Genomic DNA, 25,211 nt, shown 5'->3' with positions numbered 1-25,211 from the left:
ATATATATATATTATTTCTTTGCCCATCTGTCTGCCAGTGGACACATAAGTGGTTTACACTTCCTCTCAGTTATTGTAAGTAACACTGCAATGAAATTGAGTATGCAAATACCTTTCCATGATCCTGCTTTGAATAGATATCAAAAGAGGAAGTACTGGGTCATTTGGTAATTCTATTCTTAATTTCTTGAGGAACCTCCATATTGTATAGCAGTGTACTATTTTAGATTCCTACCATCAGTGTAAAAGGTAAAGCTTCAAGCATGTGCATGTCATCCTTGAATAGGGCCATGCTACTGCCATAGTTCTAATTTTAGTATATGTGCTGCTGAAACAAGCACGAATTAAATAAATCTTAATACAGTCAGATTTTCTTATTAACAAATCCTGCGAGGCTAGCAGACTGAGTCTCCCAGATTTTTTTAAATGCATATTTGACTAATTTATTTTATTTTAAGAGGAATCAAATCAATGGTCAAGGGAGAGTTACTAACAGGCAGCCCTCAGTGTGTGGTCCCAGGCCAGAGTATCAGCCTCCTCTGGGAACCTGTAAATTCTCAGGCCCCATCCCACATCTACTCAATCAGAACTTCAGAGGGAGATGGGGAGGTGACTCAACAACGTCTATTTTAAAAGCTTTGCAGGAGATACTGACGCATCTCAAGTTTGAAATGCTTTCTATGCTACGATTGTATGGATCATAAGAAGACTCCTCAAGCTTAAGACTTTTGCTATTACTCCCTGAAACATCAATCAATACATTCATTTCTTATTTTATTTGTTAGATTATTTTTTAACAGTAAAGTTTGCCTTACCTGAAGGATCAGTACTTAGAAAATTAAAAGCAGGCTTTGGTGATAATTGACCCTATGAATTGCAACCATATTAATTTCTTATTGCAAAGCTGTATGTCCTATAAAGTGCAAAGGATAAATCAAGCTATCAAAGACCTGTCTTTGAAGCCAGTACCATTTCTTCAGGGGCCCAGGCAAGAAGTGTTGATGATGAAGATACTCCTTATCATCCGATGAATCTCAAAAAAAACTCAAAAATGTACAATGACAGCAGGAGATAAGTCCTATTTGCATGCCTTTCCAATCTCTGCTGTCCCATGTAGTTCTATGCATCTCAATCAGTATAGATTATAAACACTATCAGTTCTAGGGACTCTCTAGCATCATAAATATCCTCCTGTGAGCTTAGTTTCTTCATCTCCAAAATGCTGCTTAAGTCACCTACATCAGAGAGTTTTTAGGAAATTTAAATGGAATAATACATTTGAAAAAAACTAAATCAGTGCTAGACACCAAGTATTAAAAATGCTTTGCTCCTGCATTTTTTAGTCTTTTAAATATGTTTTGGAATTAAGTCATGTTTGGGAGTAGCAAGAGCGACCCAGCACATTTGGGGGTGGTGGGAGAGTGCCGCTCTGACACTGCTTCAGAGTTTTTCTCCACCCTTGGGTCCCACAGATCACAGCCACGGCAAACCCAGAAATCCTGTCTCACCATTCTTCAGTGCCTGGTTCTGGGTCCTTAACCAGGACTGCGCCTTTTGCTCCTCTCTGTTACTGAGAGAGGAAACCATCACTCCATAAGGAATTGGGCAACTATGAGTTTACTATGTTCTTTGTAGAATGCACCTGAGCAACTATGACAACTTTTGTGATCGGTGTGAGGGACTCAGAAAGTCTTACCAGAACTCTGCTCTCTCTCTCCCTCCACTGCTCTGCTTTGTGTAAATCTTATTGGCTCTATTTCAGGGAAACTCCAATGGAATTAAGCTTCATAGATGTGAAAGAAGTGTATGAGGAAGCTCAGACTTCTATTCAGGGCTCTTGAGACTGACAGGAGTCCCTTGTTGAGCCATTGGCACCACTAAGGTGCTTTTTGGGCCAGAGATTTAGCTCAGCGGTTCGGTGGCCTGCCTTGCAAGTGCAAGGACCTGAGTTCAATACATGTTAAATAGTTGTCTGTCTGGGGTCCTCACTGTTTCCTGCTTTATTCAATGGCCCACCAGTCTTACTCATTTGCACATTTCTTAGTGCCCTGACACAAGAAGGCCCCTCTTATAAAGCCTCCCCAAGGGAGGAGAGTTAGGCCAGGAAGATCAACTGCCAGGCTGGGAACGAACTGCCCAGCAGCCTTCAAACCTGTCATCTTCCCTCAAGGGAGTTTAAACTTTCCACAAGACGATGTGTTCACCAGCCTAGGCTGTAAGCAGTGCCAGGAATAAAAGTCAGCCTTCCTTCTTAGTCTCAACTCCTGTTATTGGTTTTTCCAGATGAACTTCTCCTTTTGAAGCAGGAAACAGTGAGGACCCTAGCACAGATAACTTTTTAACACAAAGATAGGAGCAAAAAGCAGCTTGTAATGAGGCTGGTGGTCCGAATAGAAGTTTGCACTTCCTTATGTACCTCTTTTGACATATATGAGGCTTCCATTGGAGTTTCCCTGGAATAGAGCCAGCAGGATTTACACAATGCAGAGCAGCAGAGTGGGAGAGAGCAAAGAGTTCTGGCAGGAGTTTCTGAGTCCCTTACCTCCTTTGGTGACAGATCACAGAAGTTGTCATGGCTACTCAGGTACTTTCTACAAAGAGCACAGTTAGCTAGTTAACCCCTAGTTGCCTAATAGCTCGGTTAACTATGGTTGTTCAATTTCATGTGGAGGGGTGGTCTCCTCTCTCACTTTATTGTCTTCCTGTGGCTGTATTTTTATACACCCCCCTGAATATCTGCAGACCTTGGTGGGTGCTCCTGCCTCTAGCCCTCTAGAATGCTTTGCTTGAGTTTCCATTTAAATTCTAGATTGTCTGAACTTAAAGTTCATGTTGTATCACCTGACCAGAAGCTCTCAACTAGTAGATCAGTGTGGCACTAACAGGAAAGCAAAATATATGAATATACACGTTCTATTCTAGCACAAGCATTCTGATGCAGTGCATCTGTAGTGGGTCCAATTATTCTGATTTTTAACATGTTTTCTGGGTTGTATGAAAACTTACAATATGTTGCTTAAGAGACAAGGAGGTATTCGTGTAGCCATGATTCTTGGAACACAGCAGAATTAATAAATATATGTTGTTCCGTGACCCCCAACATCTAAGAAAGATCCTGTTTCTTCATATCACTTATATTTAATGCAAATTTTAATTTGTCTATGCTACTGCTCACTTTGTGTAACTGTGAAACATGCTAGAAGTTCTCAGGAGTACTCAGAGCCTAGAAAGAGTCCTTTCTTTTCTGCAGACCATTTGCAGTCATCACCATCCCTCAATCTGACAAGTCACACTGATATTTCCTATGTGCACAAGTCACTAGTCCTCTGCATACATGACAGTCCGTGGCTCCCAGGCTGAGATTTTAAATTTCTATTCTTCTGAGACTCCCTCTTATTTGGCAGTTGTCACTAACTGAAGGATGGTGAAAATCCAGCCATTCTTCCCGATCTCAGGGAAGCGCCCCCCTAGTTCCCTCCTAGTTCACCAAACAAAGTAGCTCTTCTTTTCAACCCACTTGTACTTCCCTTACATCACAAAAAAGTGAATAAGAGGGATGTAAGTAGAATGAATGTAATACTTTAGGTTCAAGAAATATCAGAAAGAATTTTGTCTTTTATAAGAGTAGGTTCCATCTAAAAGTGTGTGAAGTCATCTTCTATTCCCAAGGATGTACCACTTCTTCAAAGCAACAAGAAACAAAATACAAATTTGAGCCTTCATGTTCTGTTACACTAAATTCTCATTAATCTATCTTGTCAAATTGCTTATAGACTTTAATGCAAAATGAGAGCATTCAAATCAACATGTATGTGTTTGGTCATTACACGTGCCCAATATTCAGTGAGGACAATTGGGGAAACAAAAAAAACTTCCCTTTTCCCTATAAAGACGATAACATTCTCCTTTGCTCACAAAGCCTCCATAATCTTTCTGTGAAAAAGACATGTAAAACAACCTTGGACATTCTCACATTGGGAATTCCCTCTGACACTCTACTATTCATTTATCACCTTACCCATTTGTGAGCCTAAGCCTTCTACCCTAGCCAACAATATTAAATAAATAAAACATGGTTAGTGCTTTTAATCAAGAGAATAAGCTATGTCGAGGTACATTGAAAATTGTGTTACACCAATATACCAGAATCCCCAGAAATGAAAAAGTCCACAGTTGTACCACTGTGTTACACAATCCCATCTCCTTTGGCCTCATTTTTCATCTCTCCTACTCTAATCTCTTCTTTGTTATGCTAACCTCATCCACTTGTTTATCTTTAATTTTATTTTATCTCTCTCCGTTCAGTTTATTCAAGGAAAGTGTCTTTAAGTCTTATCTGTAATAAATTGAGATATTAAATAAGCAAGTCAAGAGGCTCCATTTACAGAAAATCTATAAAGCAGAGCAAATTCAAGCACAGCATCAGGAAACAAATCTCTAAAGTGTCTGAAGAAGAAAAAACTGAGAAGTTAATTTGGAAGTGCTGGGTAGAAGAGATAGCACAATTTAAAGTAGATTTAAAGAGAAGGTAGGATTTTAATGAAGTGGCATAAATGATAGACAGTAGGGTTTATTGGTGAAATCAGAGTTCCTACTGGTGAGCAATGAAAAACATAGATGGTTCATAAAATCCCCCAAAGAATGTATAAAAGGAACACACATCACACCAACTGTGATTTATTCCAGGGTAGTCAGTGCTGATTTGACATCCAAATACAATGTAATCCATTACAGCAACATGTGAAAAAAAGAAAAATCACATAATTATATCAATTAAAAATGAAAACCTTTGAAAAAAACTTAATACCCTTTTATGACAAACACCTCAGCAAATTAGAAATGGAAGGATATTTGTGCAAGCTGATTTTTAAAAATCTGTCAAAATAAACCACGCCAAGCAAAATTACAGCTAATTGCATAATTTGTGTTGAAAAACCAGATTCTTTCTCCCTAAGGCAAAGATAGTCTGCCTTGATCACTACAATTAAATATACTACTAGATGCTACAGAATAAAAAGAAAGAAGGAAATAAATGATATTTGGGTAGGGAAGGAAGAAATGGAACTGTCTTTATTCATAGACACGGTTGTCTATGTAGAAAATATCTGATTAAAAAAAATCCCTCCTCAAATTAATAAGTTACTACAGCAAGGTCATGGTATACTAAGGTTAATATACAAAAGTCAGTTACTTTTCTATATACAGCAATAAATAACTGCAAACTTGTTTTTAATTTTAAAAATCATTTACAATGGTACACACACACATATAAATGCTTATGTATAAAGCTGAGACTGCGAAGTACAAGAAACTATACGTAAGCACTATTTTCTAGTTGATAGAGGTGCTGTAGTTGATAGAGATGGTATATGTTCACCTTTCTGGTTCTGTTGTCACACAAGCTGGAACTGAGCCATTCAGGAAATGGATGGCAGACTGTAGACCCCTGCTTCTCACTGTTACAGTGACAAGTTACTGTTCCATTGACAGATATAGACAGGCAATGAGGAAAGTCTGGATAGTACAAGGGGCAATGATGGGGAAGAGTTGGAGCCATCAGGATGAGTGGAGTTAAATATAAAGATTTAATGTTTGAAAGCATTTAAAGACACACGGATAGATGCTCTTACTGGACACAAATATTTCTTCAGCTCTGTCAGCTGAGAAAAGACATAACACAGCCACAGCGCCCTGGCAGCTGCAATGTCAGTGCCACACGCGTGCTAAAGAAAATGAATCTCTAACAGCCACCACTGGAATAACTTAACTAACAAAGAACATTAGCACTGAATTAAACACAAATATAAAATAAATACCCCTAACCAGTTCATACGGATGGTGGATAAACAGAGGTGGATAAACAGATGGTGGATAAACAGAGGCAAATCTACAATGCAGAATTCCAAATAATTTATGCAACTCTTCCCCTTCAAGCAGGTGGAGTGTTCTTGACTGTTCCAGTGTGGGTGGCAGTGACTTCCTTCCAGGAGATGCGCTTCCAGAAAGAGGGAAGGCAAGCAACTTTGCAGAGGAAAAGTGCGGCAAGCAAGACGTCGGCCATAGAAGCCAGGGCACACTGAGAGTGGTAAGCAATGTTTAGGGTTCACACTGCTAATACTCTGCAGGGAGAGTGGCACACGACCCCTGCGGTCCTCCCTGCAGCCCTTTTTTCATGAGAAAAGTGTCCAGAACATCCCAGGAGAGAGCACGCTCCCTGGCCAGGACTTACCAAAACTTCCCAGGTCATCAAAAACAAGGAAATCTGGACAATTGGTGACAGCCAGAAGACGCCGGAGACAATATGACAGCTAAGTGCACGGGAGAATCCTGAACAGGGTCCTGGGAAAACATGACAAAGAGTGAAGACTAGGAAAATGCAGATAAATATGGACTTTAGCTAGTCACGGTGTACCAGAATGGGCTTGTCAGTTGTGACGGACACACATGTGAACATAGGAGATTGACAATGGAGGAAGTTGGGTAGAGTGTGTGGGGAAACTTCCATGCTGGCCTTTCAACTCTTCTCCAAACCTAAAACTGTTCTAAAATTAAAAGTTAGCAAATAAAGAAATGTAAAGAGTTTTAAGAAAAGATAAACCAAGGAAGCAGAGGCCCCTGGATGCTGAAGAACACTGGCAGTGTCCTGGCCCAAGGGCACCCAAAAGCTGGGTTAGGGCTTGAAGTAAGAGCCTGGGCAACTCCTGACCCAATGCAACAAGGCAAAGAATCAAAACCGGAGATCATGAATACTGCACGTGGCAGGTCTTCTTCCAGACTCCACCTGAACCCAGCTGACCCACCCTTGTGATGTGGGGAGAACACCAACGAGCTCAGCTGATGACAGTGTGTTAAACGACGGTGCCAACAGGAAGAAAAGCATCTGCGGTGAGTGTTTTCTTCAGTCTGCACAGGTCTGACTGAGTGGGCTCGGGATATGTTAACCATTCCACCTCCAGGCCCTGAAGGAAGCAGTGATGTCATTGGTGCTAAACCTCCGCCCTTTACAATCATCAAAATGTGCCAAGATTTATAAAGAGCAGTGAGTTTGCCAAGGACTCTGCTCACTGCTTCAGATACCATGTGTAATGATAGAGCTCATACGCTGGGCTTGTCGGGCTACACACATTGCCTATGTTATCTTATTCAACCCCATAAGAACACCACAAAGCCAAAATCATCATATATATTTTCCAAATTGAGCAAAATGAATTCTAAGAGTTAAGTGACCTGACCCTAATCAGACGACTGAGCCGGGACTGGAAGCCACATGTGTTTATTGAGACATCCACACTCATTTTCAAATTCTGTGACCGTCAGTATGGTGTTTTCATGTACTGGGCACAACTCTAAGTACTTTACAAATATTAATGTATTTAATATTCATCCTCACTTATTAGGCAGTTACTAATGATCCTATTTTAGAAATAAAATAAATGACTTCATCTAAGTGTGACTTGTTTTATAGAGGTGATTTATGAAAGTCCCTTCTACTTCTAACCATCATTGATTCTCTAACAAGCAAAGTCCAAAGTCAAGACGAGGACATGTGGAAGGCTGGGCTGGGCAAAGGCCCTTGAAACAGCACCTATGAAACCCAGTCCAAAGTGATGGGACAAAAGCTTACCAAAGTAACTTTCCTTGGAAAAGCTCTGGCACACAGTGCTGGCATCAACTGACATGTGTGCACAATATTTTTTAAATTCATATTTACTTAGAAGTAGGCCTGAAAACATACGGAAATGAAAGAATCCAAAAGGCTTCTGTCAAAAATAGTCTTTTTCTTCTGACAGAATAAAAAGAGAAGAAAAGAAGGAAGAAGGTCAGGAAGGGAAAGGAGGAGAGGGAGGGAAGGAGAAAGACCAATGCAATACTGAAAGCAATAAGGTAAATATCAATAAGTATGACACACTACCCCGGTGTCAGATAGACCTGGGGCCAGATCTTCTCTTCGTCTCTTAAGAACTGAACAACCTCCAGGTGATCTGTATGAATCTCTGTGCTTATCTGAAAAATCAGAACAATATCTATTGATAAGATTGTTGTGTGATGATTAAAGAATATATGTGAAGAATCTAATGCTGTGCCTATAACACACAGGCACTAAACAAAAATTCACCATCCATTCTTTCTCCAAGAGGTCTTGAACAGTGGGTACATAAGACCAGGGAATAGTAGGCACGTAAGGCCTAGTCTAATAAAAGAGACTTGAAAAGAGAATAAAAGTGCAATTGGAAAACCACATCTTGAGCCATCAAAACAAAAATTAGACTTTGACAGCCATCCTCATGACTAGATACGGCCCGGTAACTCTAAATCTGTGGGGAAATGCACTTTTCCATCAAGAAGGGAACACTGTCACCTCCCCATACATCCACCCTCATTGGTTCCGATTCCTTACAATGAGGGGCAGAGTAACAGGAGACTAAGAATGGCACATCTTAGATGTTCTGAGATTTTTGTCAGCATATAAAAATAATAAGGGTATCTTAAGAGTTTTCTCAGTGACACTGTTCAGAGTCAGATAAATTGTAATCCTCTTTCCATTTGTAGAGTTTTCTCAGTGACACTGTTCAGAGTCAGATAAATTGTAATCCTCTTTCCATTTGTACAACATGAATAGTCTTTCCCTAGGTTCAGGTGTCTGCGACTTTACCAGCCATTCAGGGACTAACCTATTTATTCAAGGAAATGTTTCTCTCTTTGCAGTGTTCAGTCAGAATTTCTTTTATGCTCACAATGTAAGACCTTGCTACTGAAAATCTAGGCTCAAATCCTAGCTCCCTTAGCTATAACCCTGGGCATATAGTACTCTCTGGGTCTTGGTCTTCTAATTTAAAAAACAGGCATTAAGAATATTATCTACATGGGAAACCAAATAAGCCAATCTGTCAAAATGTCCCTCCAAACACTCTGCACATATTACTTAGTCAATATGTGGCATTTACTGACTTACTGTTTCCTGTCATTATTGTCAATCTCTGATTCTTGTTCCTCATTTATGATCTTGAAAGATTCAGTTCTAAAGTGCCCTGTGCCTAAAATCCCACTCTTCTCAGATAGTTTATCATTTCATAATCAGAATGAATTCTGATCAAGTCTCGCCACTTCTGTACTCAGAAACTTATGCAAGAGAAAAAGTCCTGTGCTGGATTTTTAAGCAAGGCTGAGAGACGGAAATAATGTGCTCACACTAACCTTGAAGAGAGACAGATGCTTCCCAGCCTATTGGTTAGTGATCAGGAAGAGGTGCCAGCAGCCAGGAGAACTGACTGGCAGATCACCACATCGCTCAGTTAACAGGAAGGAGGACAGGCACAGATCTGAGGAAGCCAAGACAACACACAATGCAAGCAGAGGTGCCATGCAGCACCTGAATGAGCTTATCAGGCAGTCACGCCATCAAGAATGACGACACCAACATGAGCATCCTGGACTGGACGGGAACTACAGTTCTGTCCATGCATTCTAATGTAATCCTTGAGATGATTAGAGTGTCTCAAAAGCCAGTGGGTGGAGTGTAAGAGCAGATAATCCAGCAGAGATGTCAGCTCTCTGAACAACAGCTGCCAAAACAGTGATGGAGATCTAAGACTGGAATGATTCCCTCTTTCCTTGACCAACAGATGGAATGACAGCGGCTTCTTACCAGTGTGTGCTCAATAAAGTGGGGCCTTTGACAAAGAAAGAGGAGTGGGAGGAGAGGGAAGAGCAGTTGCTGTAGGAACTATATTCCCAGCAGATTCCACCTTCAACTCTTATTCTTTGCCACAAATAACTTTTAGAACTGCAAAAGTAATTCACGTTGTTCCTTTGATTTAAAGTCCTTTTAAAGGTCATGTTTGATGAGGAGTGTGGCCTCTTGTGATCTGAACACTGTCTTACTCGGGAGATGTAGTTTTCTGTGAGGCTTGCAGACAAAATTAATTGATCCCCCAACCCCCACCTCTGTCTACACCTGTCTTAGTCCATTTTCTGTTTCTATCACAAAATGCCTGAGATTGAGCAATTTATTTTTAAAATACTATTTGGCTCATGGTCCCGGAGGGTGGAAGGTGCAAGAATATTCAGAAGGTGCCTGCTGGCGTCTTGGGAAGGCTTATTCATGCATCATGGTGTGGTAAAGGGCATCAGACAGGCAGGGTGGTCTGGAATGGCCAGTCCTGGTGCACATGAACCAGTGCCAAGGTGCCACGGGGACAGAGAAAGAAGCAGGCTGATCCATAAATGCAGAGGACGATTTGTTGAAGGAGTTTACTGACAAAAACACAACACTGGATGGTGGGAAGGCTCAGCAAAACTTGCAATTTGGGTCAGAAGTGGGGAGCGTATAAAGTCAGGACAAAACTGCCTTCACCAAGCCTGAATGTGCCTGGTTTGTCTTAAGCTAGAATCAAGGAAAGCAGACACATTCCTGACACTGATCACACCAGGGTGTAGGCTGTCAAGTTCAATATACCACTCTAATGGTTTTGTTTTTAAATAGTATGCTGGGACTATCTTCAGGGAGAAACAACCAGGACTCCTCAGGGTCAACTATGCTGTTTACACCTCTAACGTAGCACTAATTTTCCCTGTAGTAACTATGGCATAAAATAATTCTACCTTCTATCACAAACAGATTTGTGAGAGTTGATATGAAGCAGAAACATAACCCCTTTCATCTTTCACTGGTACGTAAGGACTCCTTGGTGCATTTGAAAGTAAATAGAGTAAGGCAAGGTGCAGCACAGACAGATCAAGGAGCAAAGTATGCATGAACCAAAGACACAGGATCCACTCTCAAGTGCGTGCCTCTAAGGAAGTCACAACCTGGAGATTCTCTCGTTGGTCAAATGGAGTTGATATCACCACTTTACTGAGCTACATACCAGAGAAGGCTGAGGAAAGGTTGTTGCACACATGTTGGTTAAATGTGTTACCATGTTCATTTACACACCTATGCTCTGTGAATTTTCTCACATTAGAGGGAAGCAAGACATCCTTGCCGAGACCGTCAAAAGTAAGCCAGAGAAAACTTTGTTGGTGTCCTGGAATCACAGCATGACTTTGGCAGGCAAGACCCTTACTCTTTGGGCATTTTCACAAGGTTTGGAATTACAGCTGAGTGTGAATCCTACCTCCACCTTTGCTATGTATGGAGCCCAGGACAAGTCAGTGATTTCCTCTGTAAAACAGAGATGAAACTACTTCCTGTGAGAGAATTACTTACAAAGTATGCGAAACCTTTGGAACAATACCTCTTTAGTTCTACTCTTTATATTACTGGTTTTATTACTACCTAGTTTCTCAGACTACTCTAACAAAATTCCTTGGAATAAGTAGCTTGCAAACAACAGAAATATATGTCTCATCGTTCCAGAGGCCAAGACATTCACTATCAAGTGCAGCTAAAGCCATGGTCTGGGAGAGCCGGTTCTCTGGGAAACGCAAAGTGCCTTCTTCCTGCGTTCTCCATGGGGCACAGTGCTCACTGCCCAGTGTCTCTTTCAAAGGGGCACTAATTGCATTCATGAAGGCAGAGACCATGATCTGATCACCTTCCAAAGCCCCACCTTCTAGTAACATCGCCTCGGCAGTTCATTTCAGTGTATGAGTGTTGGTAAGATGCAAATCCTCAGATGACAGTATTTGCTATCAGTGTTTTTCAGCCTGTTTAGATGTCCTACAAAACTAGAAACTTACATTAGAGACCACATCCGAGCCCCCAAATTACTTCAGTTCAAAATTCGCCTATTTGTAATAACAGGGAGTTGATCTGGAATGCTATCTACACATGAACACATCTTCATTTTCCTCCTGCTGGAAACACTATGCCTTCCTCTGAAGAAGTCTTTCCCGGTTGGTTGGCTCAGCCCTTGCACATTGCTCTTGTCTTTCAGCATATCATCGGACACTGCAAACAATTCATTACATTTTGTATAAATCTTTTGTGTGATCTTGTCTTCTTCTCCAGATTTTGAAGTATCCCTGGTAAAGACCAGATACCTCTGGTCTTACACTTCTCAAAAACCAGTACTAGCTTCCCATCTCTTGGCTTCTGGAAATATAATCACCCTTAACAGGTTACTATACAGCACCTACCGAAGAAGAGTAAATGTGTGAATGAATAAATGAACGAAAGAATAGATGGATGCAATTTTTATAATTCTTTCAGTATATAACACAGTCATAAAATATAGTGCATAAAATATAGTGTATGGTATTTTTGAATTAAAAATAAATGGATATTGGTCAACAACTTGATTATCAGAAATCTTATTCACCAATGCTAGGCTTTTCTCCGATTAGTTAAAATGCCATTCTCTGTTTTTTAGCATAAATGAATCATAAAAAGCATTAGCTAAAAAACGCATCACTATGTGGCCTGTCGGAGTAGCACAGCTAAAAAGGCAACAGTAGCTTCTCTAATGTGTGCATAGAAATATATTCTCTAGTCCTTTGTCCTGTAAATACTGTACTTCCTTTTTTTCTTAGTAAGGATGTTTTCCTTATTATTACTGTCATGGACCTTTTCACTCATTATACCGTGGCTAATTAGTGTAGACATCTTCAGAATTTGTACCTATAGAGATTTTGGGTTCTGCTGTCCTTCATATCAGTTCAGTTAAGAAATTTTATTTCAGAGAACAGAATATTGACCCCTAGTGAATATTTTGTTTGGCTGATCTTTTATCGTTATTAAATTCAATGTAATTCAACTAACCCAGAAGAAAAATCCTATTTTACCTTTCAATATTTCATTTCCAAGACAGCACTGCTCACTCCTCTACTTCTCCATATTTTGCACACATCTCTATTTATTGCCAGGTCTTCCTCCCCCTACCCAAGGTTTCTGTGGGGCCCCTCGTGGATGGGAAATGTGTCTGGTTGCCTTCGCACCAGCATGACCCCAGCCGAGAACCCAGCACTGCAGTGAGGCATTGTTTGATTAATTAGTTACTAATGGGACATCAGAGTGCCAGATCCCATCTATTCCATTTTAAGTGTTAACTACTCACCCCTGAGCTCCCACAGCTCTTTGTTAATACATTTATAATAATGTTTAATATCAAAATCACAAACTGTAAGCTTTCTACTTTAGGTTTGTCTTCCTTTCAAACTTCCGAGCAAGCAAATCAAGGACCTAAACTGTCATTGAGTCATTTTTCTTTTCCTGATATTTAGTTGAAGGACCCAGTGGGTGCCTCAGGAACGAATAAGAAGTGGATGAAAAATCTGCTGTGATAGAATATCTTCAAGGTAGAAGCTACCTTGATGTCCACCTCCACCTTAGCAGAAATGCTCCTTCTGAGCCTATCCCCCAGCAAAACTGTACAGTGGCTTGACTTTGTCTTCACCACTTGCTATCTGGCAATTTTCCTTCTTTCTCACATTCCCTTTGCTTACCAGTATAAAATGACATTCATTTCTATTCGCAAGAAATCTAAGAAAAGAGAAGTGCTGGCAATATAAAGGGTAATTCATTACTAAGAACTCATTATAGAGCGCACAATAACAGTATGAGAGCTCTCCTTTGATCTTAGATATAACATCATCCCTAATTCATGTGGAAAGTCAGAATCAATCAAAGTCAGCCAGTCTAAGAGAAATAGATAAATGCCTAGAAGCAATCAACCTACCAAGATTGAATCAAATATAAACAGAAAGCTGAAGTCGATCAGCAGAAAATAAGGGATTTAATCAGTAATCAAAAATCTCCCATTAAAGAAAAGCCCAGGACAAGTTGGCTTCATAGATAATTTCTTCCAAACATTTAAACAATACCACTTCATCTTAAGGTTTTCTAAAAAACAGGAAAAGGAACACTACTCATCCCTTTGTAGGAGGTCAGCATCATCCTGATACCAAAGTCACCAGAAGACACCAAAAAAAACCCAAAAAAACAAACAAAAAAAAACAAATGTGTCAAGATCCCTAATTAGCATAGATGCAAAAATCATCAAATTATATACCAGCAAAATGAACTCAACAGTATGTTACCAATATTATACACCATGAACAACATGTATTTATCCCTGGGATGCAAGGATTGTTTAATATACCCAGGTCTATCAAGGTAGTAAACACTCCACCCCAATTCAAATGCACTTATCCCACTTTTTTGAGGCAAGGTCTCACATTGTACTTCGGGCTGGCCTAGAGCTCATTATGTAGCCCAGGCTGGCCTCCACTTCATGGAGAGCCTCGTGGAGATCCTCCCAAGTGTGGGACTACAGGGGTGTACCACAAGGCAAAGCTCATTCTTCCCACCTTCTGAAGCACTTATGGAAGTCCTCTTTTATGAGGTGTGATCAGAAACATGATGAATGCTGCTGCTAAAGCAGGTGTGTATAAATATCACAGTGTGTCCTCTTCCACCTTATTCAGCGGACCTGGCACTGTGTGGCTTCCAGCTCTTTCCCAAACTCAGAATGATTGTGAAAGGTAAACATTCTTAATCCATTCAGGATGTCAAGTCAGCCACAATAGTGCAGCTAAAGACAGGAAAAAGAACACCCAGAGCTGCTTCAGGAAGTGGCTTAACGATGGGGTAAGCGTGGGATAGGAACACAATGTGAGGTGTAGAATCTTGAGGAAGATTCCTGGTCTTTTACTGTAATGATTTTTTTTTTTTACTTTAAACATTAGCCATATTTTTCATTAACATTGGTTATGTCAATATAATAAAAGCCATATATCACAAGTCATGGCTAGCATGGTAATTAATGGTAAAATGTTGAAATCTTTTCCTCTAAGATAAGTCGTTGGAACCATGTGTACTCTCAGCCAGTTTAAGTAGTCAGAAAAATGAAGGCAACTGAGTTAGAGGAAAAAATAAAATTATCTCTATTTACATATGGTATGATGTTATATATAGAAAATCCTAAAGACTCTAAACACACACACACACACACACACACACACACTCCTTAGAACTAATTAGTGAATCCAGTAAAGTTGCAAGATACAAAACCAGCATATAAAAAATTGTACGGTTTTAATATTCTACCAGAGAACTATCCAAAAACAAAATGCAAAAGACAGTACCATTTGCAATAGCATCAAAAAGAATAAAATACTTTGGAATAAAGTAAGTGAAAGATATGCATTTTAAAACTACAAAACATTGATAAAAGAAATTAAATAACACAAATCAATACAAAGACATTCCATGTGCATGGGATGGCATAATTGACCTTGTGAACATTTCTGTGTTCAATTTGATCCCTATGCAATCCTTACACAAATCCCAGTATGAGTATGATGTTCAAAAACAAGGAAAAAAACTAAAATTTAGATGCCCCCACACAAAACACACTGACTAGCCCAAAGCAAGTTTGAGCAAGAAGAGCAAAGCTGGAGGCATCACTCATTGTGATTTCAAAATATAATACTACAGCAATCAAGACAGTTTGGTACTGATACAAACCAACAGAACAAAATGGAAAGTCCAGAAATAAACCTATGTGTGTAGGGTCAGCTGAGTCTATGCAAAGGTGCCAAGAATGCACAATGAAGAAAGGATAATCTCTTTGATAAGTACACTTTGGCAGCTGTATAATCACATGCAAAAAAAAAATGAAATTGTGTCTCTAAACCGTACACAAAAGCAACTCAAAATGGGTTAAAGACTTAAATCCAATGCCTGATATTATAAAACTTCAAGCAGAAAACACTGAGAGAAAGCTCTTGACATTGGTCTTGAGAATGATTTCTTAGACATTACACCAAAGCCTAGGAAACAAACAAAAAAAAAGCAGACAAATGGGATTACCTCAACCTAAAAAGTTTCTGCACAGCAAAGTAATCAAGCATGAAGGAAAAGATAACATGTACAATGGGAGAAAATGTTTTCAAACCATGTATCTGATAAAAGATTAACATCCAAAATATATAAGGAACTTAATAGTAAAAACAAAAAAATTGAGTTGCACCCACTGCTCAGTTTAGGACAGGAAAAGACCTGTGCATGTATTTCTTCAAAGAAGACACAAATGGCCAAAGACAATCTCTACAGACTCCTGTGGAAAGGTAAATAGGTATATCCATTAGTAAAAAGAAAGCCATGTGATCTACCAATCCCACTTCTGGATGTGTATACAAAGGGATTAAAATTAGGTCTTCAAAAGACCTGCCTCCCATGTTCATGGCTGCATTATTCACAGTTACCAAGATAGAGGAGCAACCTAAATATCCATCAGTCTGTGAACTTGTTTGAAAAAAAAAAGAAATAAAGCTATGTTAACTGCATACAAAGGAGTATTATTTGGGCTTTAAAAAGAAGGAAACTGTACCATTTGTGAGAACAGATGAACCCGAAGGGCATTATGCTAAGTGAAATAAGCCACAGAACAAAGATGTGTGATCTCACCCATACTGGGAAAGTAAAATAATCAAATACACAGAAATAGGCAGTAGAATGGTGGCTACCAGAGGAAAGGGAAGGAAAAAGAGGAGGTACTGCCCAATGGGCATGAGGTTCAGTGACGAAGACGTGCACAGGATAGAAATCTGCTGGCTGGTGGCAATCCACTGTACAGTTCAATTTTCACTAAGAGGGTAGGACTTGGACCAGGTGTCCCTGTCACAGAAAAATAACAGGGAGGATAAGAACAGAGGTGACCTACATATGTTGGCACAGCCCTGGTTGTGGTAATGTCACTGGCCCTACAGGTTTATCTCCAAACTCATCAACCTGGATATATTAAATATGTACAGGTTGTTGGGAGCAAATCATATATCCAGGAAGTGCTTTTTTAAGGAGAAAGAACTTCAAAGTTATTCAGCTACACTTACAGCAAGAAAAAAACCTGAGCAAACTGGTAATCAGAGCCATTTCCCACTTCCATCAGAGAGCCAAGGCTCCCAGCCAAGGCAAACCCAGGACAGAGCAGAGAACCATACCCAAGAAAGGAGATAAAATTTTAAAGAGATTAAAACCAGACAAGACATGAGAAGAGGGTAATAGAAGTAAAAGAAATAACAAGCGCAGCACCAATAAGTTGAAATCTATATAGGAAGAAAAGTTCCTCTCATTTATGAAGTGTCAAATTCCAGGAATTCCAGGAATTATACTGGTCTATGTATTTAATCTCCATTCCTACAGCAGTCTCCAAAGTAAGTTGTCTCTTTTCCGATTTCACAGATGAAGACACTGAGGCTTTAAGTGGAACAAATGTGTGCAAAGTCCCACAGTGAGCACATGTCAGAGATGAGACTGGGATTCCCAAAACTGCACTCTCTCTTACTGAGCCAAACCATCTCCGAAGAATAAGTCTGCCAAGATAAGTAGAAACACTCCAAGGAGAGCCGCATTTGTCTCTGGCTTCCCAACCTTGTCTTTCACTATGACTGGTGGCTTGAGAAATCCAGTGAGGGGGTGAGGCCCCGTCTCGTGGGCTGTTAAACTCCTGTCTGTCTGCAGGACCCTGGGCTAGCTCACATTCTGACACAGAATCGCTGCCAATCAACAGCTACATCGCCATCAAAGCTGCACGTAATTATGGATACGGATGAAGCAATTTACTGAGATGTAAGGACCAGTGCAGGGTCACGCAGAGGATACCAGGATGAATTGCAATTATGACAACATTAAATCCTGACATCTATAAAGTGCTTCACTCCCCGCAGAGGACTTTCACAAGCATTATCACACTTCATCTTGACACACCCAGGAGAGGTAATTTATTGCTCTAATTTGCATAAGGAGAAACATGTCTGCCCCAGGATTTGGTACAACTCATATCTGATGTCAGGAGAATGAGCCAGTCCCTGTTTTCCCAGGAGTTAGCATTCCATGAGGGAGACAGAAAAATATGTAAATGTGAGGGAAGTGTTTTTTATAAAAGGAAAACTGTCTTGGAGAAATGGGTGCAGAGAGCTCGCTGAGAACGACACAACGTCGAATCCCTCCACAAAGCCCTTTCACCTGAATCAGTGCTTTGGGTAATGGAAGCCGCAGCAGAGAAGCCCAGAGCTCCCACTAGTGCAGGAGCCAGTGACCAGCCCACGGGGACACAGAAGAGGCAGGGACAGCATCTGACTCCAAAGGATCTGGTCACGGAGCTTGTAAGGAAGGAGATCTGGATGGCGGGACTTCCCCAGCAAGTCGGGAGGAAGGCATTTGTGTTCAGAACTGGACCTGGCAATGGGAAGAGACCATGAGGTGCTGGTATTGGGGGATTGGTCTGCATACAAGGCACAGCCCTGGAGAATTCCCACCAAGGCCCAGCATCAATACAGCTGGACCTGTGAGTAAAGTTCTGGGTGACTCAGGCCAATGTTCACAGCCTGCTTCCTCAGCTGTGCATGAGAAAAGAAAAAGGATGGAGGACTACATTCTCCACTTAGCTTCATCTCTGCTCTGGCTGGCTCTTCTGGTCCAGGAGGGACTGATTTCTGCAGCGTGTAGGGCTGTCCAGCCAAGTGTCAAGGGACACAGGTCCTGGGCTTGTGACACTGAATATCCATCCAACTGATATAAAGTCAATATGTTGCTCAGATTGATCTTAATGTGTCTGTCCCTCGTCCTGAGCTATAATGCTGACTCAAGAACCAACCCGAGAGTGGAAAAGAACTTGGTGATTTCCCCAGCATGAGTCAGCAAACCTTCCCAGCAAACCTCCCAGAAGATTCCCTGGTCTCAGGCCTGCCCCTCTCTGGCACAGATCTGCAGCTGCTCTGTAAGTAGCACTCCACCACTTGAGAGTTTTAGTCTGGGCAGGCTCCTGTCTGTCCTGGCCCCTGTACTGCAGCACAGGCCCTGTTAAAATAAAGGCTCACCTTGGTGTTCCTGTAAAAGCAAACAAACAGAAAAATAATTTGGTGGGTTTGCCCGACCCTCCCTACCTTATTCCACAGGCTGCTGTTAGCCCTGGGGAAAGAACTGAGCTGCTTGGGGTGGGTGGCAAGAGTCAGGAATAGGTGGGGACAGGGGCCTCAGGAACAAGGACATTGAATAGCCACTGCTCTATAGCGTGTCGGGAGAGGGCAGAGAGGTGAAGAGCACCAGGCGCTGTCTGGAGGTAGTTTATGACTCAAGTCGTTTCATTTTCAGTAATTTATATCTCTCAAGGCTGTCCCTGCTTCCTCACACAAAAAAGATCAACTAGTGTTCTAGCAACCATTACCTAGTAAGTAGGCCATTGCTCATTTGAGTCAAATGACCCTTGCCAGGTTGTGCCATTTTTGTCCACTACAATTCTCAAAATTTTCATGAGCTCTTCCTACTAACAAGACATGGCCTCCATGTTTTCTTATTGGCCGTCCCTGGGCTTTCCAGGATCTCTGAACCATCCCCGGGAATTCCAGGGTGCACAAGTTCCCAGCAACTCTGACAACCACTGGCTATTTCTGCCATCGATTCCAAAGAATGGTGATGGCCACTGTTGGCCTGGGGGCTCATGTTAAAGGGTATGGACCTTTACGTAGAATGGAAATGCAGATCTTGGGTTAAACCATTCTTCCCACTGAAAGAGAAAAGAACAATTCTAAAACTTCTTGCCTGGTCAAGAGTCACATCTGAGTCCGTGAAGAGTGGACAAACACAGAAGTGGGCACTGTGATGTGTTTTTTCCTTATCTCATGCCCAAGGCTTCATCACTCAAATTATCTACCCAGCTCTTCTTCACACTGAGTTCTCCTCCAGACACATCCTCGTCTCTGCAGCAAGCTTATCTCTCTAGTTTCCCAGGTTGTTTTAATTCCAGTAGTCAACTGTCTAATCTAAACTAGCGCTCATACTCTGCTATTTTTAGGTAGCACATGGCGTTACCAAGTAAAGGAAATTTAGAGAGAAGCCAAATGACATTTAGGACAAAATTTACTCCAGAAAAATAAGTTCTAAACACCATTCAGACCACTTATAAGCTAAGCTTGTTTGCTCTGTAAAATACAGGTGGTCAGTTTACATATTTTTCAAGGATTATCTGGACATTTGAAAATACATGTGTATATAAAATTTGAAGTTTTAAGGAAAGCTCATAAATACACTTGGTTTTGGTAGATATTTGTGGCAAAGCAAGAAAATGGCATTTAGTTTTTATCCAGGGAGGAAAAAAATAGGAGAAGACTGAAAACTATTTCCTGTCCCTCTCAGTACAATCACAAAATAAACTGATGTTTTTTGGAGGGAAAACAGTGAAGCCAGGAAAGACTTTTTTCCCCTTCACCAATGCTGCTGGAGTCTCTTTTTCATTTCCATCTCAATCTAGATTGCATTCTGTGCTGTTCTCTCTCTAAAGCATCCAAATTCTGCCCATTAGTTAAGATCTGGCACGCAATCTGCCCCATCTGTGAAGGATTCTCTGATTGTTTCACCAACACAAACTTCACCAAGCCATGGAGAAAATTCAAAATAGACAGGACACAGCTTTACAACTAACCTTAGAGCACGGCTTCCTCTCATCCGTGCCATTTTACCCTTGTCCTTCTGCCCATATTGGAAAAACTTGAATTGGAAAGTAGGTAATATGACAAAAAGAATGTGGCAGAGTGGAAATTCTAGGAGATTTGCATGAGAGGAGAAAGAGAATCCCAGTTCTACCACTTAGTAGCCAAATAACTTAGGAATTAATTTTTTTAAATAAAATGATCTGGACTAACAGAGGATTAATGTTCCTCATATAATAAAGTTCAGAAAGAAACCAAGGACTGGCACACAGATGTCGTGGGAACATCAAGCTCTTTATGTGTCCTCACTCGTCCCTCCCGAGAGTCCCTGGCTTTGACTCTCCTGCTGTAACCTGATGATTGCAATGTGCCTGCTAAACTTCCAGGCATTCCCTTCAGGTCCTGACACGAAAGGGAAAGACAATGGTAACTAAGAAAAAAGTAGGATGTTCCAGGTGAAGTAGTCTATTTCTAACCCAAAAACAGAAGTTTTCTCAGAATTCACATCAGCAGACTTCTAGTCTCACACCACTGACCAGGTCTGTGTTTAATTACTTCATTAGCTAGCAGAAAACTGGGGAGAAGAGGCTTGGGGAAGTTAATTAACCTCTTTAAAACTCAATTTCAAAATTTTAAAGGTAGGAAAAACAAGCACTGCCTTATTGGGACTTTATGAACATTTATAAATATCTCACAGTGAATAACAGCAGGTACTCATTAATTTTTTAAAAACTGAATAAAAGAATAAAATACATTGTAATTATCAAATACCTTCTATAATCTAATCACAAGAAAGTACCATTTACAGTGTTTGCTCTGAGTTAATCACTGTGCAAAGCCCCATTAATAAAAGAATAATTAAAATGTAATCTTTATAATCAAGGATGTAACACTTTCCTGAGAAAATTACATATGGAGATATATAAATTTAATAAAATGTAACACATTGCTAGGATAACTGCATGTGAAAAGAAAATGGTAGCAGAGGGGAGGAAAAGACTAGGAGCACCTATTGGATTTAGGGAGAGGTTCAGGAAGAATATGATAAACAACTGGGACATGAGGAAGGGGTAGGAATTTCCAGGTCCTGAAGAGGAGGAATTAGTATATGCAAAGACACATGGACAAAAAGGATCTGGCAAGGCACAACTACAAATGTGTGATAACAATAAAGGAGGATGTACTTGCTATTGTTGTGCGTATGTATGTGTATGAGCTATATGCAGTCAGCTGGTTCCAGCACTGAGACAAAATGCCTAAGAATAACAACCTAATGGAGGAAAAACTTATTTTGACACATGGATTCAGAGGTTTTGTCCACAGTCAACTGGTTCCATTACTCTGGGCCTATGGCATGGCAGAACATGATAGCAGAATGGTGTAGCAGAAGAAAGCTGACTACCTCGTGACATCCAGGAAGGAGGGGGAGAGAAACAGGGCAAGAGAGAGAATAGAGATTGACCAAGGACAAAATGTACTCCTCAAAGACATGCTGCCAGTGATACACTTCCCCCAGCCCCAGCTCCTAACAGTTGACTCAGGTAATAACTACCCTCAGAATCTGTTTTAGCCCTTTTCTCATCACTGAGACCCACAATTTAAAGATCTCGACCCACCGATAATGTAGCATCACCTTCCAAAGGCTTCACCTTGGGCCTTGGGCCTTTGGAAGACATTCTGTGTCTAAGCCATAACGTGTTCTAGTCGCTCCTTTACGCCTGACCTCTGAACGCTGCAGCACTGTGGTAGGACTGATGAATGTGCTAGGCACCTAGAATTGATGTCCTGGTATAATCACTTTCCCTTTATGGGCTGGGTCTAGGGATTTGCTTCTAATAAAGAGAATATAGCAATAATGAAGGAATGTCGCCTCCATGACTAAGTAACAGATAACTATGGCTTTCTTCTTGCAGGTATTTTTTTCTCTGCGTGTTTTCTCAAGTGATGGACAGTTGTATGCAAAGAACTAAAAGAAGCTCACATCCACCAGCCAGCAAGAAATAGAGGACCACCCTCAGCTCAACAACCCTGAAGGAACTGAATGAATCATGTGAACAACCACTGTGGGAGCTTGGAAGTAGACCTCAAGCTGCTGGTACCTGAGACTGTGGTCTGTGAGAGTTCTTAAAGCAAGGGACTCAGCTAAGCCACACCTGGAGCTGTAATCATGAGACAGTAAAGCTGTTGTCTTAGGCCTCTAGGTTGAGTAATGCACTGCACAGCAATGGATATCTAGTATATTGACCAAGATTTTATGAAGCGACACTTGATACCTCACCATTAGTAGGCTCCCTATTTAAGAAACTAATTGGTCAAATAAATAACAGATCCTATTACCTGAAATCAGTGCCTGTTTCAGCTAGTCCTTCACACCCCCACAAGCTGGCTATACCTGCATGTTCACCAGAAACTTCCTATCTCTCTCTCTCTCTCTCTCTCTCTCCCCCCTATGGAGTCCACCTCATTGCCTTCACAGCTGAAGAGCTTCCTCTGATTTGTCTAGATATTTTTAGATGCCTCTGGATTGTCTTTGGTTTGAAGTTAACTCTTTGGGGGACTCTGGGCAGTTTCATATCGTATTTATCTAATGCATTATGTGCTAATATGTACAATATGATCCATCCCAGGATTATGTAACTATCTGAAAATTCCAATCTTGTATTTTCTTTTGTGTACCCTGGAGGCAATAACAATACTGGTTTTCTAGAATTGTCCAACCTTGCAGATAATGAGAGAATTTCTAGAACCTATTCATTGAACTGATATTTTGATGTACTAATGCTACTGTTCCAGGCTCCACTAGAATTTATGATGTTTGTTTTTTGTTTTGTTTGTTTTGGTACCAGGGATTGAACTTTGGTCTTTGTGTTTGTGAGGCAGGCAGCGAAAACACTGAGCTAAATCACTGGTCCCTTCCACTAGAATTTAAACAATATTTTTGAAAAGTGGTCTCTTCTCTCTTGAGCAAAAAGTATTCCAGTGGGAAAATTGATAAATTGCTCCAATTGACCTCAATAGAGGATATTTAAAAATAAAACCTTGCTCCCAACTGACCTTCCTGAGTCTAAAATGTACATGTTCTTTGTGAGAGTGTCATGCATAAGAGTTCCAAGTGTCATGGGTGGATTCCCAGGACACAGACGAGATGGAAGTTCTTATATAGGATATTTACTAGGTAGCACCCTGTGATCAAGCCAGTGAAAAAGAAAAGAAGCAGAGCAGGCAAAAGGGAGAGCCAAGGCACAATGCAGGCCCAACAGCAGACTCAGGAGCACCATAGGACATACAGAGTTTGCACAGGCTTCGTGGTTCTCCACACTCTGCTTTGCTCACTCCCTGCAAGTGTGAGGACAGAAGGACCTGACTTCGGACTCTGCAGTCCAGGCAGTGCTGAGGGGATGACTGCTGAACATGACCGAGGGGGTACTCCCTTCCCGGATAGGGACCTGGGCCTTGCAGAGCCCACCAAATGGGAACATAGACAAACACGTGCAAGCTTCTTTGGGCAGGAAGAAGAGAGGATCGAAAGGTGCAGATGTGAGGGAGAGTTTTCTCTCCGATGCTGCTGCTTTGCTTCCTTTTTCTATTAAAAGATGGAAAAATACAGTTGAAAGGGAGAAGCCTGGTGACATGGGAAAGAAGGGAGATAGAAGTAGCAACATAAGTCAGACTTATTTCTCTCTCCCAAAGCCATTTAGAACTTTGTACACTTCAAACATTCTATTTAATCCATAATTATTTAGCTCCCCATATCACGATCTATACAAAAGCAAGAACCCAAGTTATAGCCTCTGCAGTTAGAATTGTGTCGAGCATATAGTCTGTTGAGTTTGAGAATTGAACATTAAAAATGGAAAGCTCTAAAACCCGTTGGAATATTACTTTTTGCTTAAATTAAGGGCATCTAAACATGACACATTTTTAAAAATAATAATATTCCTTCTCTACTTTGTGAATGCATCTCCCTGCTGGTGTGGGGCAGGAGAAAGGGGACAGATGTTTCTGAAAGTAATTATATTAGGTAATTAACAGACCCAGATCCAGTGGCCCCCAGGAGCTTGTCAATTTATTACATAAATAAGAAAATCCAAACTGATACATTACAGCCTGGGAGTTACATACCCAGTAAGATTGTGAGACATCTTGAGTTGTTGTAAAGACTTTCTTATTTATAGTTTTTTTTTCTCTACTTTGAAGAATCTGCTGTGAATGGTGATTAACACATAGCTTATTGGACTGGAAACCAAATAAATCAATGCTGTTTTCTTTAAACTGAGAGCGCTCTCAAGAACAATTTTCACAAAAATGTGTTTATCTTTAATAATCTTCAATAGACAGATCTTTACAATTGATCTGCCAAGGGTCAGAAGAGAATGAGGAAACCATTCTTACCCCTAAGCTCCATGGGGTCCTTATTACTTGTGTTTTCATTGTTTGTTTCCTCCGTGGCTGAAATGAAAAGCAGCATTACCAGGAAGATTTGTCTGAGGTTCTCATTCCTGGAGTGCCAGAGGAATGTAAAAGAAGATCCCTTAACAGGAGAGCGAGCATCATCCCAAATTCTTGTAATTCTCCATAGATGCATCTAATTTAGTTTTGCATGTGATAAAAGAATACTGATTAGGGAAGAGAATCTTTAATATGAGAATGTGTAACACTCACCCTTTGGAGAGTTCATGATTATGTAAATCTCTGGTTCTATGTCAAGGGATTTGAATGTGTGCTGCACAACAGTAAAATACTAAATAGATTGTTTCATTTCAAGAATTAGACCCTCGACAATTATACTTCAATAGGAGAAACTGCAAGACAAAAAAAAAAAAAAAAAAAAAAAACACAGG

The sequence above is a fragment of the Fukomys damarensis genome, unplaced genomic scaffold (genome assembly GCF_012274545.1).
Source record: "Fukomys damarensis isolate Sample0158 unplaced genomic scaffold, DMR_v1.0_HiC HiC_scaffold_5, whole genome shotgun sequence".
NCBI lineage: Eukaryota > Metazoa > Chordata > Mammalia > Rodentia > Bathyergidae > Fukomys > Fukomys damarensis.
This window is presented reverse-complemented; position numbering follows the sequence as displayed.